At 37.1% G+C, this 17,869-nt stretch overlaps 1 protein-coding gene across 1 annotated transcript in view; it reads right to left on the reverse strand.

Annotated features, from left to right (window-relative positions):
• UGT2B39 (UDP-glucuronosyltransferase 2B39) overlaps positions 1–17,869 on the reverse strand; it is a 389,237-nt gene that overhangs the window by 139,243 nt on the left and 232,125 nt on the right. The gene's annotated exons all lie outside the window — the stretch shown is intronic.

Genomic DNA, 17,869 nt, shown 5'->3' on the forward strand with positions numbered 1-17,869 from the left:
AAGTCAAGTTAAAAAAAAAAAAAAGGAATGTTAAGAACTCTGAGGCAAAAACATCAGGTAACCTGCAAAGGAAAACCTACCAGATTCACAGCAGATTTCTCAGAAGAAACCCTACAAGCTAGAAGGGATTGGAGTTGTGTTCTTAGCTTCCTTAAACAAAACAATTATCAGCCAAGAATTTTGCATTCAGTGAAACTAAGCTTCATAAATGACAGAAATAGTCTTTTCCAGACTAACAAATGCTGAGAGAATTCAACACTACCTAGCCAGCACTACAAGAACTGCTGAAAGGAGCTATTAATCTTGAAACAAATCCTGAAAATACACCAACATAGAACTTCCTTAAAGCGTAAATCTCAAAGAATCTATACAACAATAAGATAATGAAAAAACGCCAAGGTACTCAGGTAACAAATAGCATAATAAATAGAATATTATTTCACATCTCAATATTAACATTGAATATAAATGACCTAAAAGCTCCACTTAAAAGATAAGAATGGCAGAATGGATGAGAATTCACCAAACAAGTTTCTGCTGTCTTTAGGAGACTCATCTAACACATAAGGACTCAAATAAACCTAAGGTAAAAGGATGGGAAAAGATTTTGCACGCAAATGGACACCAAAAGCAAACAGAAATAGCTGTTCTTATATCAGACCAAACAAACTTTAAAGTAACAGTGGTTTAAAAAGACAAAGAGAGACATTATATAATGATAAAAGGACTAGTCCAACAGGAAAATATCAAAATCATAAATATATACACACCTAACACTGGAGGACCCAAATTGATAAAACAATCACTATTAGACTGAAGAAACGATATAGATGCCAACACAGTAATAGTAGGGTACTTTGATACTCCACTGACATAACTAGAGAGGTCATTAAGACAGAAAGTCAACAAAGAAATAATAGATGTAAATTATTCCATACAACAAAAGGACTTAACAGATATTTACAAAACATTCCACCCAAGAACTGCAGAATATACATTATACTTATCAGCACATAGAACATTCTCTAACATAGACCATGTGATGAGCCACAACATAATCTCAGCAAATTTAAGAAAATCAAACTTATATCAAGCATTCTCTCAGAAAACAGTAAAATAAAATTGGAAATCGTTTCCAAAGGGAACCTTCAAAACTATGTAAATATATGGAAATTAAATAACCTACAACTGAATTATCATTGGGTCAAGAATAAAATCAATGTAAAAATTTAAAAAAGATTTGAAATGAATGATAATGGTGACACAACCTATCAAAACCTCTAGAATACAAGAAAAGTGGTGCTAAGAAGAAAGTCTTAGCCTACAACAAAAATTTGAAAGAGAATAGACAATTTAACAGACAATTTGAAAGAGAACAGATAGACAATTGCAGATCTGGAGAAACAAAGAACAATTTAAACCCAAACCCAGCAGAATAAAATAAATAACAAATATCAGAGCAAAACTAAATGAAATTGAAACAAAACAATACCAAAGAAAAATGAAACAAAAAGCTCGTTCTTTGAAAAGACAAATAAAATTGATAGACCATTAGTGAGATTAACCAACAAAATAAGAGAGAGGATCCAAATAAACTCAATGAGGAACAAAATAAGAGATACGATAACTGACGCCATAGAAAGACAGAGGATTCTTCAAGGCTATTATGTATACCTTTGATACTTGTGGCAGGCAGACAGGTTCCTAGGTGGGAATGTGTGGGTCCCTTGTGAAACTCCACCTTTAAGCCAGGGACAGATTGAAGCCTTGGGGCTGGGCTGACAGTTTTGGGTGAAGCCCACCATCAAGAGAGAACTTCCTCAATGCCCTTTGGTCAACTGGATGGCGGATTTTCCAGGCCCACCCATGGCTGTCCATTGACCAAGTAGCATGAACTTCCTCCATTCTGGGCCCACAAAAACTCCAGACACAGCCAGACTCAGATGCTCGTTGGGATGAACTCCCTATAAGATAGGAGTTACCCACATCAGGTATCCTCATTGCTGAGAGTTGTTCTGTCACTCAATAAAGCCTTACTCACCATCCTGTTGTCTCTGTAACCTCATTCTTCATGGTCACAAGACAAGAACTTGGGACCTGCTGAACAGTGGGAGTGAAAGGAGCTGTATCACTTTCCTGTCCATCTCACCAAGCTGTGGGCAGGAGCTAAAGGGGATGTAACACTATAGCCCTTCCTCTCTCTGCCACTTACAGTAAGTCTAGTCCAGCCACAGCATCACATAAAGCCAGATCCTGTGCTGGTACATTGAGCTACCCACCTCACCACAGCAGCCGGCATGCCTGGCTGTGCCCAGTTGTCAGAATCCATGCTCACTTGTTTACACACTGCTCACTGTTCCACATCTGGCTTGCCCTTGGCAGGTGTGGGATCTGGGCTGGGAGCATGAGCAGAGTGTAGCCTGCCAAGCCAACTTGGTGGAAAGAGCCCAGCAGGTGCAATCAAACTCAAGCAGAGGCACTGCCAGCCACAGAGGTTTCCAGATGCTGTGGCAGTACCCTAAGGATCCTGAGATATTTCTGGGGAGCTCATCCAGAATCTATGAGGGAAAATGGTCCAAGGCCTCATATATGCAGGCTTGCTTTGCCTTACAGGGTAACCCGAACCTTTGCCAATATTGTAGGATGGATAAAATTTTAAAAAGTGAGTAAAATCACTCTGATGGTAGTTTCTTTTGCTGTGCAGAAGCTCTTTAGTTTAATTAGATCCCATTTGTCAATTTTGGCTTTTGTTGCTGTTGCTTTTGGTGTTTTAGACATGAAGTCTTTGCCCATGCCTATGTCCTGAATGGTTTTACCTAGGTTTTCTTCTAGGGTTTTTATGGTATTAGGTCTAACATTTAAGTCTCTAATCCATCTTGAATTAATTTTTGTATAAGGAGTAAGGAAAGGATCCAGTTTCAGCTTTCTACTTATGGCTAGTCAATTTTCCCAGCACCATTTATTAAATAGGGAATCCTTTCCCCATTTCTTGTTTTTCTCAGGTTTGTCAAAGATCAGATGGCTGTAGCTGTGTGGTATTATTTCTGAGGACTCTGTACTGTTCCATTGGTCTATATCTCTGTTTTGGTACCAGTACCATGCTGTTTTGGTTACTGTAGCCTTGTAGTATAGTTTGAAGTCAGGTAGCGTGATGCCTCCAGCTTTGTTCTTTTGACTTAGAATTGTCTTGGCAATTCGGGCTCTTTTGTGGTTCCATATGAACTTTAAAGCAGTTTTTTCCAATTCTGTGAAGAAACTCATTGGTAGCTTGATGGGGATGGCATTGAATCTATAAATGACCTTGGGCAGTATGGCCATTTTCACAATATTGATTCTTCCTATCCCACTTGGGGTTGGTTGAGCTTCTTGGATTTGTAGATGTATGTACTTTACTACATTTTTATTATTTTCTGCAATATGTTTTTCAAATACTCTTTATATTCTTTTCTTACTCCTTCTCATTCTCGGACTCCCACAGTGCATATCTTGGTTTATGTGAAAATATCCTACACCTTCTTAGGCTCTATTTTCTTCTTTTTCTTTTTCTTTTAACTGACTCAGTAATTTCAATGACTCTGTCTTCATGTTTGCCAATTCTTTCTTCTATCTGCTTATATCTGCTTTTGAAACAGTCCAGTAAATTTTTCACTTCCATTATTGCATTTTTCAGCTCCAGAATTTCCTTTTGGTTCCCTCTTTAATTTCTTTTTCTTGATTAGTATCATGTTGTTCATTCATGGTTTTCTTATCTTTGTCAATTTATTCCTTTAGTTATTTAGACACATTAAAGACAGTTATTTTAGAATCTTTTGTGTAGTAATTCCAGCGTCTGTGTTTTCTCAGAAATTGTTTTTGTAAGTTCATTTTGTTACATTTAATGGGTTATAGTTTCATGTTTCTTTATATACTTCATGATTTTTGTTGAAAACCAGACATTGATTTTTTTAATGGACTATGAAATCAGATTATATTTTTGTTTCAGATATTTTTAATTTTTTGAATATTTCTGCAGCATCTCTACAAAAAAAACCCTGTCGTCTCTCAGTCCTGATGTGCTGCCAGATACATATGAAGAAGGATTAGGAAGCCCAGTATTGACTATCATGAATAATGCTGCCCACAACATGGGTGTGTCAATATATTTTCAAGATCCTGATTTTAATTCTTTTTTTTTTTTTTTTTTTTGAAAATACCCAGAAGTGACATTGTTGGACAATATACTAATTCTCTTTTAATTTATTTCAGGAACCTTCATACTCTTCTCCTTAGAAGCTTCACCTTTTTTTTTTTTTTATCCCTATAGACAGTGCACAAGACTTACTATTTGTCTACATTCTCTTTAACATTCATTATTTTCTGTTTTATGGAAAACGTAGCTTTCTTATGCTAACTTTAGACTTAGTTTTCCTTTTCTTAGTATCTTGATGTGTAAAGTTAGGTTGCTTGTTTGAAATGTTTTATCATTTCTAATATGGTTATTTGTTGCTATAAAATTTTCTCATACTACAAGTTTTTGCTGTCTCCATAAGTTTTGATTCCTTCTTCACATCCTTTTGTGTATCTTTTATACATTTTCTTGTGTGTGTGTCTAGCATGAGGATTACATAAAACATTTAAAATTATAACAATCAATTTTTAAATGAAATAAAAAACATTAAAGATTAAAATCTTACTTCAATAACATTTAAAACTTTGCTCATTTACATCACCCATCCCCACTTAATATTCTTAATAGCACTAAAGATATCTTCTTATATTGTTATTAATTTATGTACACTTATAGCTGTTTTATGCTTTTGTTTTTTAAGGTGTATATCAGAACTAAAAGTAATTTATGCACAAGCATTACTGCAGAACTCTATATTTGATTATATATTTACCTTTACTAGTGAGATTTTTATTTTTGTGCTTTTGCCTAGCATATTTTTTGAATTTCATTTTTTTTTTTTTTTTTTTTTTTTGAGATGGAGTTTCACTCTTTTTGCCCAGGCTGTAATGCAATGGTGCAAGCTTGGCTCACTGTAACCTCCAACTCCCAGGTTGAAGTGATTCTCCTGCCTCAGCATCCCAAGTAGCTGAGATTACATGCACTTGCCACCATGCCTAGCTAATTTTGTTTTTTTAGTAGAAACAGTGTTACACTATGTGGCCATGATGGTCTTGAACTCCTGACCTCAGGTGATCTGCCCACCTCAGCCTCTGAAAGTGCTGGAATTACAGGCATCAGCCACCATGCCTGGCACACCTTGCATACTTCCATTTCAATGTGAAGGACTCCTTTTAACATTTCTTCTAAGTCTAGTGTTGATTATAACCCGCACCATTTTTTTTTCTCCTAAATCTGGGAAACATTCACTCCTCTATGTTTTTTGAAGGAAAAGTTTGCCACATGATATTCTCATTTGAAATATTTGTCTTTTTTTTTTAATTTCCTTTCAGCACTTTGAATATATTATCTCACTTACTTTTGGTTTGCATGATTTTTGCTGAGAATCTTATTGATAATATTATAGAGTTTCTTTATATGATGTAAGTCCCTTTTTTCTTGCTGCTTTCAAGATTTTCTTTTTGTCAATGACTTCTGAAACTTTAATTATCTTGTGCATTGTTGCAGACTTCTTTGGATTATTCACATTTGAACTGCATTCAGTTGTTCTTGAATTTGTATGTCTATTACTCTCTGCAAAACTGGTAATTCTTTGGTCATTATTTTTCTCAAATATAATCTCTGCCTCTATCTTTTACTCTTTTTTTACTGGGACTCCTTTTTTTTTTTTTTAACTTTAAATTCTAGGGTACATGTGCACAACATGCAGGTTTGTTACATAAGTATACATGTGCCATGTTGGTGTACTGCACCCATTGACTAGTCATTTATATTAGGTATATCTCCTAATGCAATTCCTCCTCACGATCCCCTCCCCATAATAGGACCCAGTGTGTGATGCACCACTTCCTGTGTCCAAGTGATCTCATTGTTCAATTCTCATCTATGAGTGAGAACATGCGGTATTTGGTTTTCTGTTCTTGCAGTAGTTTGCTGAAAACAATGGTTTCCAACTGCATCCATGTCTGTACAAAGGACACGAACTCATCCTTTTTTATGGCTGCATAGTATTCCATGGTATGTATGTCTCACATTTTCTTAATCTAGTCTGTCACTGATGGACATTTGAGTAGATTCCAAGGCTTTGTTATTGTGAATAGTGCCACAATAAGCATACATGTGCATGTGTCTCTATAGCAGCATGACTTATAATCCCTTGGGTATATCCCCAGTAATGTGATGGCTGGGTCAAATGGTATTTCTAGTTCTAGATCCTTGAGGAATTGCCACACTGTATTCCACAACGGTTGAACTAGTTTACAGTACCACCAACAATTTGAAAATGTTCCTATTTCTCCACATCCTCTCCAGCACCTGTTGTTGCCTGATTTTTTAATGATTGCCATTCTAACTGGTATGAGATGGTATCTCAATGTGCTTTTGATTTGCATTTTTCTGATGGCTAGTGATGATGAGCATTTTTTCATGTGTCTGATGGCTGTATGAATGTCTTCTTTTGAGAAGTGTCTGCTCATATCTTTTGCCCACTTTTTGATGGGGTTGTTTGTTTTATTCTTGTAAATTTGATTGAGTTCTTTATAGGTTCTGAACGTTAGCCCTTTATCAGATGAGTAGATTGCAAACGTTTTCTCCCATTCTGTAGGTTGCCTGTTCACTCTTATGGTAGTTTCTTTTGCTGTGAAGAAGCTCTTTAGTTTAATTAGATCACATATGTCAATTTTGGTTTTCCTGCTGTTGCTTTTGGTGTTTTAGACATGAAGTCTTTGCCCATGCCTATGTCCTGAATGGTATTACCTAGGTTTTCTTCTAGGGTTTTTATGGTATTAGGTCTAACATTTAAGTCTCTAATCCATCCTGAATTAATTTTCGTATAAGGAGTAAGGAAAGGATCCAATTTCAGCTTTCTACTTATGGCTAGCCTATTTTCCCAGCACCATTTACTAATAGGGAATCCTTTCCCCATTTCTTGTTTTTGTCAGGTTTGTCAAAGATCAGATGGCTGTAGATGTTTGGTATTATTTCTGAGGGTTCCGTTCTGTTCCATTCATCTATATCCCTGTTTTGCTACCAGTACCATGCTGTTTTGGTTACTGTAGCCTTGTAGTATAGTTTGAAGTCACGCAGCGTGATGCCTCTGGCTTTGTTGTTTTGGCTTAAGATTGTCTTGGCAATGCGGGGTCTTTTTTGGTTCCATATGAACTTTAAAGCAGTTATTTCCAATTCTGTGAAGAAAGTCATTGGTAGCTTAATGGGGATGGCATTGAATCTATAAATTACCTTGGGCAGTATGGCCATTTTCACAATATTGATTCTTCCTATCCGTGAGCATGGTATGTTCTTCCATTTGTTTGTGTCCTCTTTTATTTCACTGAGCAGTGGTTTGTAGTTCTCCTTGAAGAGGTCCTTTACATCCCTTGTAAGTTGGATTTCTAGGTATTTTATTCTCTTTGAAGCTATTGTGAATGGAAGTTCATTCCTGATTTGGCTCTCTGTTTGTCTGTTACTGGTGTATAAGAATGCTTGTGATTTTTGCACATTAATTTTGTATCCTGAGACTTTGCTGAAGTTTCTTCTCAGCTTAAGGAGATTTTGGGCTGAGACAATGGGGTTTTCTAAGTATACAATCATGTCATCTGCAAAGAGAGACAATTTGACTTCTTCTTTTCCTAACTGAATACCCTTGATTTCTTTCTCTTTCCTGATTGCCCTAGCCAGAACTTCCAACACTATGTTAAATAAGAGTGGTGAGAGAGGGCATCCCTGTCTTGTGCCAGTTTTCAAAGGGAATATTTCCAGTTTTGGCCCATTCAGTATGATATTGGCTGTGGGTTTGTCATAAATAGCTCTTATTATTTTGAGATACATTCCATCAATACTGAATTTATTGAGCATTTTAACATGAAGGGCTGTTGAATTTTGTCAAAAGCCTTTTCTGCATCTATTGAGATAATCATGTGGTTTTTGTCTTTGGTTCTGTTTATATACTGGATAATGTTTATTGATTTGCGTATGTTGAACCAGCCTTGCATCCCAGGGATGAAGCCCACTTGATCATGATGGATAAGCTTTTTGATGTGCTGCTGGATTCAGTTTGCCAGTATTTTATTGAGGATTTTTGCATCGATGTTCATCAGGGATATTGGTCCAAAATTCTCTTTTTTTGTTGTATCTCTGTCAGGCTTTGGTATCAGGATGATGTTGGTCTCATAAAATAGGTAGGGAGGATTCCCTCTTTTTTCTATTGGTTGGAATAGTTTCAGAAGGAATGGTACCAAATCCTCCTGGTACCTCTGGTAGAATTCGACTGTGAATCCATCTGATCCTGGACTTTTTTTGGTTGGTAGGCTATTAATTATTGCCTCAATTTCAGAGCCTGCTATTGGTCTATTCAGGGAATCAACTTCCTGTTTTATTCTTGGGAGAGTGTAAGTGTCCAGGAAATTATCCATTTCTTCTAGGTTTTCTAGCACATTTGCATAGATTTTTTTATAGGATTCTCTGATGGTAGTTCGTATTTCTGTGGGGTCGGTGGTGATATCCCCTTTATCATTTTTTATTGTGTCTATTTGATTCTTCCCTCTTTTGTTCTTTGTTAGTCTTGCTAGCAGTCTACCAATTTTGTTGATCTTTTCAAAAAACCAGCTCCTGGATTCACTGATTTTTGGAGGGTTTTTTGTGTCTCTATCTCCTTCAGTTCTGCTCTGATCTTAGTTATTTCTTGCCTTCTGCTAGCTTTTGATTGTGTTTGCTCTTGCTTCTTTAGTTCTTTTAATTGTGATGTTAGAGTGTCAATTTTAGATCTTTCCTGCTTTCTCTTGTGGGCATTTAGTGCTCTAAATTTTCCTCTACATAGTGCTTTAATTGTGTCACAGAGAATCTGGTATGTTGTATCTTTGTTCTTATTGGTTTCAAAGAACATCTTTATTTCTGCCTTCATTTTGTTTTGTACCCAGTAGTCATTCAGGAGCAGGTTGTTCAATTTCCATGTAGTTGAGTAGTTTTGATTGAGTTTCTTAGTCCTGAGTCCTAGTTTAGTTGTACTGTGGTCTGAGAGACAGTTTGTTATTATTTCTGTTCTTTTACATTGGCTGAGTAGTGCTTTACATTGAACTATGTGATCAATTTTGGAATAAGTGTGATGTTGTGCTGAGAATAACATACATTCTGTTGATTTGGGGTGGAGAGTTCTGTAGATGTCTATTAGGTCCGCTTGGTGCAGAGTTGAGTTCAATTCCTGGATATCCTTGTTAACTTTCTGTCTCATTGATCTAATGTTGACAGGGGGGTGTTAAAGTCTCCCATTATTATTGTATGGGAGTCTAAGTCTCTTTGTAAGTCTCTAAGGACTTGTTTTATGAATCTGGGTGCTCCTGCATTGAGTGCATATATATTTAGGATAGTTAGTTCTTCCTGATGAATTGGTCCCTTTACCATTATGTAATGGCCTTCTTTGTCTCTTTTGATCTTTGATGGTTTAAAGTCTGTTTTATCAGAGACTAAGATTGCAAATCCTGCTTCTTTTTGTTTCCCATTTGCTTGGTAGATCTTCTTCCATCCCTTTATTTTGAGCCTATGTGTGTCTCTGCTTGTGAGATGGGTCTCCTGAATACAGCAAACTGTTGGGTCTTGATTCTTTATCCAATTTGCCACTCCATGTTTTTTTAATGGACCATTTAGTCCATTTACATTTAAGGTCAATATTGTTATGTGTGAACTTGATCCTGTCATTATGATATTAGCTGGTTATTTTGCTTGCTATTTGATGCAGTTTCTTCCTAACATTGATGGACTTTACGTTTTGACATGTTTTTGCAATGGTTGCTACCTGTTGTTCCTTTCCATGTTTAGTGCTTCCTTCAAGGTCTCTTGTAAGGCAGGCCTGGTGGTGACAAAATCTCTAAGCATTTGCTTGTCTGTAAAGGATTTTATTTCTCCTTCACTTATAAAACTTAGTTTGGCTGAATATGAAATTCTGGGTTTAAAATTCTTTTCTTTAAGAATGTTGAATATTGGCCCCCACTCTCTTCTGGCTTGTAGAGTTTCTGCCGAGAGATCTGCTGTTAGTCTGATGGGCTTCCCTTTGTGGGTAACCCGACCTTTCTCTCTGGCTGCCCTTAAGATTTTTTCCTTCATTTCAACTTTGATGAATCTGACAATTATGTGTCTTGGAGTTGCTTTTCTCAAGGAGTATCTTTGTGGCGTTCTCTGTATTTCCTGAATTTGAATGTTGGCCTGCCTTATTAGGTTGGGGAAGTTCTCCTGGATGATATGCTTCAGAATGTTTTCCAACTGGTTCCATTTTCCCCGTCACTTTCAGGCACACCAATCAGACATAGATTTGGTCTTTTTTTTAATCCCATACTTCCTGGAGGCTTTGTTCACTTCCTTTTATTCTTTTTTTACCACACTTCTCTTCTCTCTTCATTTCACTCATTTGATCTTCAATCGGTGATACTCTTTCTTCCAGTTGATTGAGTCAGTTACTGAAGCTTGTGCATTTGTCATGTACTTCTCGTGTTATGGTTTTCATCTGTATCAGTTCTTTTAATGTCTTCTCTGCATTGATTATTCTAGTTATCCATTCATCCATTCTTTTTTCAAGGTTTTTAGTTTCTTTGCACTGGTTACGTAGTTCCTCCTTTAGCTCTAAGAAGTTTGATCAACTGAAGCCTTCTTCTCTCAACTCATCAAAGTCATTCTCCACCTAGCTTTGCTCCATTGCTGGCGATGAGCTGTATTCCTTTGGAGGAGGAGATGCACTCTGATTTTTTGAATTTCCAGCTTTTCTGCCCTGCTTTTTCCCCATCTTTGTGGTTTTATCTGCTTTTGGTCTTTGATGATGGTGATGTACTGATGGGGTTTTGGTGTGGGTGTCCTTCCTGTTTGATAGTTTTCCTTCTAACAGTCAGGACCCTCAGCTGTAGGTCAGCTGGAATTTGCTTGATGTCCACTGCAGACCCTGTTTTCATGGGTATCAGCAGCAGAAGCTGCAGATTATAGAATATTGCTGAACAGCAAATGTTGCTGTCTGGTTCTTGCTCTGGTAGCTTCGTCTCAGGGGTGAACCCCGCCGCGTGAGGTGTGAGGTGTAGGTCTGCACCTAGTGGTGGATATCTCCCAGTTAGGCTACTCAGGGGTCAGGGATCCACTTGAGCAGGCAGTCTGTCCATTCTCAGATCTCCACCTCCATGCTGGGAGATCCACTGCTCTCTTCAGAGCTGTCAGAGAGGAGCATTTACCTCTGCTGAGGTTTCTGTTGCTTTTTGTTTAGCTATGCCCTGTCCCTAGAGGAGGAGTCTATAGAGGCAGGCAGGTCTCCTTGAGCTGTGGTGGACTCCACCCAGTTTGAACTTCCAGGCGACTTTGTTTACCTACTTAAATCTCAGCAATGGCAGGTCCCCCTCCCCCAGCCTCACTGCCACCTTGAAGTTAGATCTCAGACTGCTGTGCTAGCAATGAGGGAGGCTCCGTTGGTGTGGGACTCTCCAGGTCAGGTGTGGGAAATAATCTCCTGGTGTGCTGTTTGCTAAGACCCTTGGTACATTGCAGTATTAGGGTGGGAGTTACTCGATTTTCAACGTGTTGTGTGTCTCAGTTTCCCCTGGCTAAGAAAAGAGATTCTCTTCCCCCTTGCACTTTCCAGGTGAGGCGATGCCTTGCCCTGTTTCAGCTCTTGCTGGTTGGGCTGCACCAGCTGACCAGCACCAATTGTCCGGCACTCCCCAGTGAGATGAACCTGGTACCTCAGTTGAAAATGCAGAAATCATCTGTCTTCTCTGTCACTCATGCTGGGTACTGGAGGCTGGAGCTGTTCCTATTCAGTCATCTTGGGCACGCGGCACCTACTGGGACTTTTATAATGCTTTATTGGTTAGCTCGATGGTGTCTTATAAATTAGTTAGGTTGTCTTCACTTTTTTATTGTGTATTTTTTTCTTTACATTTTTGCTCCCCTGCCTGAATAATTTCAAATAACCTATGTTCTTAAGTGTGTATGTTTTTTATCTGTTTGATAATGTTTTCTCATGTGCTCCTCTAGTGAATATTAAAACTCAGTTATTGTATTCTTCTGCTCCTGAATTTTTGTTCAACTCTTTTTTATAGAGTTTTACCTTTTCATTAATATTTTCATTTTTATATGAACTATTTTTATTATTTTATATAGTTTTTTGTGTTCTCTCTTAGTTAATTATCTTTAAAATGATAATTATGAATTATTTGACAAGTAATTCATAGATCATAATTTCCTTGGGGTTATTTTTTAGAAGTTTATTTTGTTCCCTTCATTGGGCCATGGTTTTGTGGTGTGTGTGTGTGTGTGTGTGTGTATGTGTATGCCTTGTGTTCTTTTGCTACAATTTGGGTATTTGCAAAATAGCTTCATCTCCCAATATTTACCACCTACCTTGGTACAAAAGACTGTGTTCACTAGTCACACCAGCTAGATATTCTGCGGGTCTCTCAAATCTTTTCTGGGAATGTGTCTTCTCTCAGCTTTTGTATGTAATTACCCAGCTAAAGATTTTTTATTTCCCTACCTCCTCTTTAGTAGTTTGTAGTCTGTTGCTCCCTCTGCTGTCATTTTGTGGTAAGGCAGCCTTTTTAACACTGCCAAACGCGGTTTTTTCTCAGTAGCTCACAGGCATCAGAATTCTGCTAGTTCCTGGGATTTCTTTGAGTTAGGTCAGAGAAACTAGCCCCTTGGGCAGCCCCTCCAAAAGCTAGAACATTAAAGCACCCTTTACTCTTCTCTTTCTTTCCTGTGGGGGAAGGTATAGCTAGGGAATTTTCTCCTAACTGTGCCATGTTGTACTGGCTATTCTCTATAATGAGACAATTCTGTGAAAATTCTGTGAAATTTCTTAGCAATTTCAGTGAAGTTCTTCTTGGCTTTGCTCTTGCCTGGGACGCTGCGATGTTTTAACTTGTTTCTGGAGTTTTAATAAAGGTAATTTGGTCTCTCTCTCTCTCTCTATGTGTGTGTGTGTGTGTGTGTGTGTGTGTGTGTGTGTGTATACATATATATATTTGTTAAGTCTATTTCTCTGTGAGGAAAAAGGGAACATGGGTTTCCTATTCCACCAACATCAATATCCCTCCACCTACACACCACGTATCACTTTTAAAGGATATGTACTGACAACATGGCAATATACTTTTATGTTCTGTATTAGGTAGCGAGAATATAGGCACTTATTTAAGTGCTTAAAACTATTTTTTCAGTTTGTAATATTTCATATAAATTAAAAATACTAGAAGATATCCCAAGAAATTCTTGCAGCTAGGTAAAATGAACGTGACATAGCTTTGGTGATGTTATAATAATCCATTTGATCATTATTTGATTTTAATTATAATAATTTATTTAGATATTTATGTTTGTATTAGTAAATGGGGTTATAATTTGATTTAAGTGTCTTCAGACCATACTCAACCTAATGTGAGAATGTTCCAAAGGTTTGGTTATAGCTGAGTAGTCTGGAATTTAAAATTTCTCTTTTTTTTTAATAGAAACATATAAATATTTGGCTAACCGGTCAGATTCCAAAATACTAATATGTAAGTATTAAATCACTGCAATAAACATCATGGCTGAAATATTGGTAGATAAAATGTATAAATAAAATCATTAAATATATAGTATTCTTTGTAATCATTTACAGGAAATCAATATGGAAAATCTGCTTGTGGTGTTCAGGTCTATGATCTCAACCACACTTGTGTAATTTATTTTGTTTCTTACATTGACAAGCTGATTAAAGGCCCATAATGGCATGTGACAAAGATAGTTGAGCCTATTAATATAAAGTTCAATAATAATACTTTTCCCAGGAATCTATTAAGAATTAAAGTGCGAAAGTCATGTAACACAATTTCTGGTAAATTCAATGTAAGAAATCATACATAATATTATGCTAATGTTGCATTATTAGAACATTTGTAGATAAACAAATAATAACTATAATTTAAACCTTATTTCCTTTTGAGGAAAGCAAAACTTGAGGATAAAGCAAAATAGATTTTAAAGAGATGCTTGCTGCTGATAAATAGGATGGAGAAAACACACAGAATAAAATATGAAGTGGAAGAAAAGAGCAAGACACTCATAATACAAAAATACTTCCCTCCACAAGTTGTTTATGAAAAGAGAGTACATATTCTCATTCCCGGACTGGTCAATAGGTGACACTGTTGAGATAGATTAAAATAAAGTGAAAAGAGATTGTGACTAAATTCATGTACACCTGTCATGGAAACAAGAAGAGCCACTGTTTTCTGAAATATTAATATATTGGAATAACTTTTTTTTTTTTTAGTTTTCCACTACTTTGATTGAAACCGTACGTAGATACAAAATACACAGACAGCTTGTGTTTAATTTAGTCAATAACTAATGGAATGACTGATAATTAAATCCCAATAAAAATAGTAACTATGCTCACTGTTTAGACATTAATCTAATGTTTCCAATGCTACTGCACATTGGAATCCCCTGGAGATCTTTATAAAACACAAAAGCAATTAGCAGTGTTATTCCAATGAACACATAAAATATAAGAAAGGGAAATAGCTGTATTGCTGATAAAGAACAAGTTTTAGTGGTCTGGATAGAAGATCAAATTACTCTGAACATTCCCTTAAACCAAAGCCTAATTCAAAGCAAGGCCCTAACTCTCTAATTCTATGAAGGCTGAGAGATGAGGATTCTGTAGAACAAATGTTTGACACTAATAGAGATTGATTTATGAGTTTAAGAAGCTATCTGCATGAAATGACAGTGTAAGGTGAAGCAGCAAGTGTTGGTAAAGAAATTGCAAGTTATTCAATACATCTAAGGAAGGTCAAGGTGGCTAGGTTAAGTAACAGGTAGTCAATGTAGGTGAAACAACATTCACTTTAAATACAATGCGATCTAGGGCTTTCATAGCTAAAGGGAAATGAATACCGATTCAAAGCTTCAAAGGACAGGCTGACTCTTTTGTTAGGGACTAATGCAATTTGTGACTTTAAGTTGAAGTGGGTGCTCATTTGCCATTTGGAATATCCTACAGCCCTAAATAATTACGTTATAACTGCTCTTCCTGTGCTCCATTAGTGGAAAAACAAAGCCTGGATGACAACTCATGTGTTTACAGCAGGTTTGCTGAATGTTTTAAGCCCATGTTGAGACCTACTGCTCAGAAATAAAATATTTCTTTAAAATATTACTACTCATTGACAATGCACCTGGTTACCCAGGAGTTCTGATGGAAAAGTACAAAGAGATTAATGTTTTCATTTCATCTATCACAGCATCCATTCTGGAACCCACTGATCAACGAGTAATTTCAACTTTCAAATCTTATTATTTAAGTAATATATTTCATAAGAAAATAGCTGCTATACTAATTCTTCCGATGGATCTGAGCAATATAAATTGAAAACCTTTGGAAAAAAAAATATACCATTCTAGATGCCATTGAGTATAATAATCATTCATGAAAGAAGGTCAACATAGCAACACTGAAAGGAGTTTAGAAGAAGTTGGTGCCAGCCTTCATGGACAACTGTGAGAGATTCAAAACTTCATTGGAGAAAGTAAATTCAGATGTGGTGGAAATAGCAAATGCACTACAATTAGAAGAGGGGCCTGAAGATGTGAATGAATTGCTACAATCTTTATATATAGAGAGATGTGTGTGTGTGTGTGTGTGTATATATATATTCTTTAAATTCTAGGGTACATATGCACAACTTGCAGGTTTGTTACATATGTATACACATGCCATGTTGGTTTCTTGCACCCATTGACTCATTGTCTACATCAGGCATTTCTCCTAATGCTATCCCACCCCCATCTCCCAACCCCATGATAGGCCCCAGTGTGTGATAATCCTCACCCTGTGTCCAAATGTTCTCATTGTTCAATTTTCACCTATGTGTGAGAATATGCAGTGTTTGGTTTTCTGTCCTTGTGATAGTTTGCTCATAATGATGGTTTCCAGCTTCATCCACGTCCCTGCAAAGGACATGAACTCATCGTTTTTTATGGTTGCATAGTATTCCATGGTGTATATGTGCCAAATTTTCTTTTTTTTTTTTCTTTTTTTTGGAAATGGAGTCTCGCTCTGTAGCCCAGGCTGGAGTGTAGTGGCCGGATCTCAGCTCATTGTAAGCTCCGCCTCCCGGGTTTACATCATTCTCCTGCCTCAGCCTCCCGAGTAGCTGGGACTACAGGCACCCACCACCTCGCCTGGCTAGTTTTTTTGTATTTTTTCGTAGAGTCAGGGTTTCACCATGTTAGCCAGGATGGTCTCGATCTCCTGACCTCGTGATCCGCCCGTCTCGGCCTCCCAAAGTGCTGGGATTACAGGCTTGAGTCACCACGCCAGGCGCAAATTTTCTTAATCCAGTCTATCCTTGATGGACATTTGGGTTGGTTCCAAGTCTTTGCTATTGTTAATGGTGCCACAGTTAACATATGTGTGCATATGTCTTTATAGTAACATGGTTTATAATCCTTTGGGTATATACCCAGGAACGGGATTGCTGGGTCAAATGGTATTTCTAGTTCTAGATCATTGAGGAATCGCCACACTGTCTTCCACAATGGGTGAACTAGTATACACTCCCACCAACAGTGTAAAAGCATTCCCATTTCTCCACATCCTCTCCAGCATCTGTTGTTTCCTGACTTTTTAATGATCACCATTCTAACTGGTTTGAGATGGTATCTCATGGTGGTTTTGATTTGGATTTCTCTGACGACCAGGGATGATGAGCATTTTCTCATGTGTGTGTTGCCTGCATAAATGTCTTCTTTTGAAACGTGTCTTATAAAAAATAATTCAAGTGGATTAAAGACTTGAATGTTAGACCTAAAACCATAAAACCCCTAGAAGAAAAGCTAAGCAATACCATTCAGGACATAGGCATGGGCAAGGGCTTCATGACTAAAACACAAAAAGCAACGGCAACAAAAGCCAAAATAGACAAATGACATCTAATTAAACTAAAGAGCTTCTTCACGACAAAAGAAACTACAATCAGCGTGAACAGGCAACCTAAAGAATGGGGGGAGATTTTTGCGATCTACCCATTTGACAAAGGGCTAATATCCATAATCTACAAAGAACTTAAACAAATTAATAAGAAAAAATCAAACAACCCCATCAAAAAGTGGGCAAAGGATACGAATTGCTACAATCTATTGATCAAACTTGATCAGATGAAGATCCATTTCTTATGGATGAGCAAATAAAGTGGTTTCTTGTGATGACATTTTCTCCCATGGAGATGCTGTGAACATTGTGGAAATGACAACAGATGGTTTAAAATATGACATCAATTTACTTGATAAAGCAGTGGCAGGGTTTGAAATGATTTATTACAGTTTTAAAAGAAGCTCTACTGTGGGGAAAGCATTATGAAGCAGCATCACATACTAAAGATAAATCTTTACTGGAAGGAAGAGTCAATTGGTGCAGCAATCTTTACTGTTGTGTTATTTTTAGAGATTGCCGCAACCACTCCAACTTTCAGCAGCCACAGCTTTGATCAGTTAGCAGCCATCAATGTCACTGTAAGACCCCCCATCAGCTAAAAGATTACAACCTGGTGAAGGCTTAGATATCATTAGCAATTTTTAAGCAATGAAGTATTTTATAAGTAAAGCCTGTATATTTTCCCTTAGACATATGGTATTGCACATTCAATAGACTATAATATAGTGTAGACATAACTTTTATGTGCACTGGGGAACCAAAAAATGCATGTGTCTTGCTTTGCTGCAATATTTGCTTTATTGAAGTGATGTGGAACT

The sequence above is a fragment of the Papio anubis genome, chromosome 3, assembly GCF_008728515.1.
Source record: "Papio anubis isolate 15944 chromosome 3, Panubis1.0, whole genome shotgun sequence".
NCBI lineage: Eukaryota > Metazoa > Chordata > Mammalia > Primates > Cercopithecidae > Papio > Papio anubis.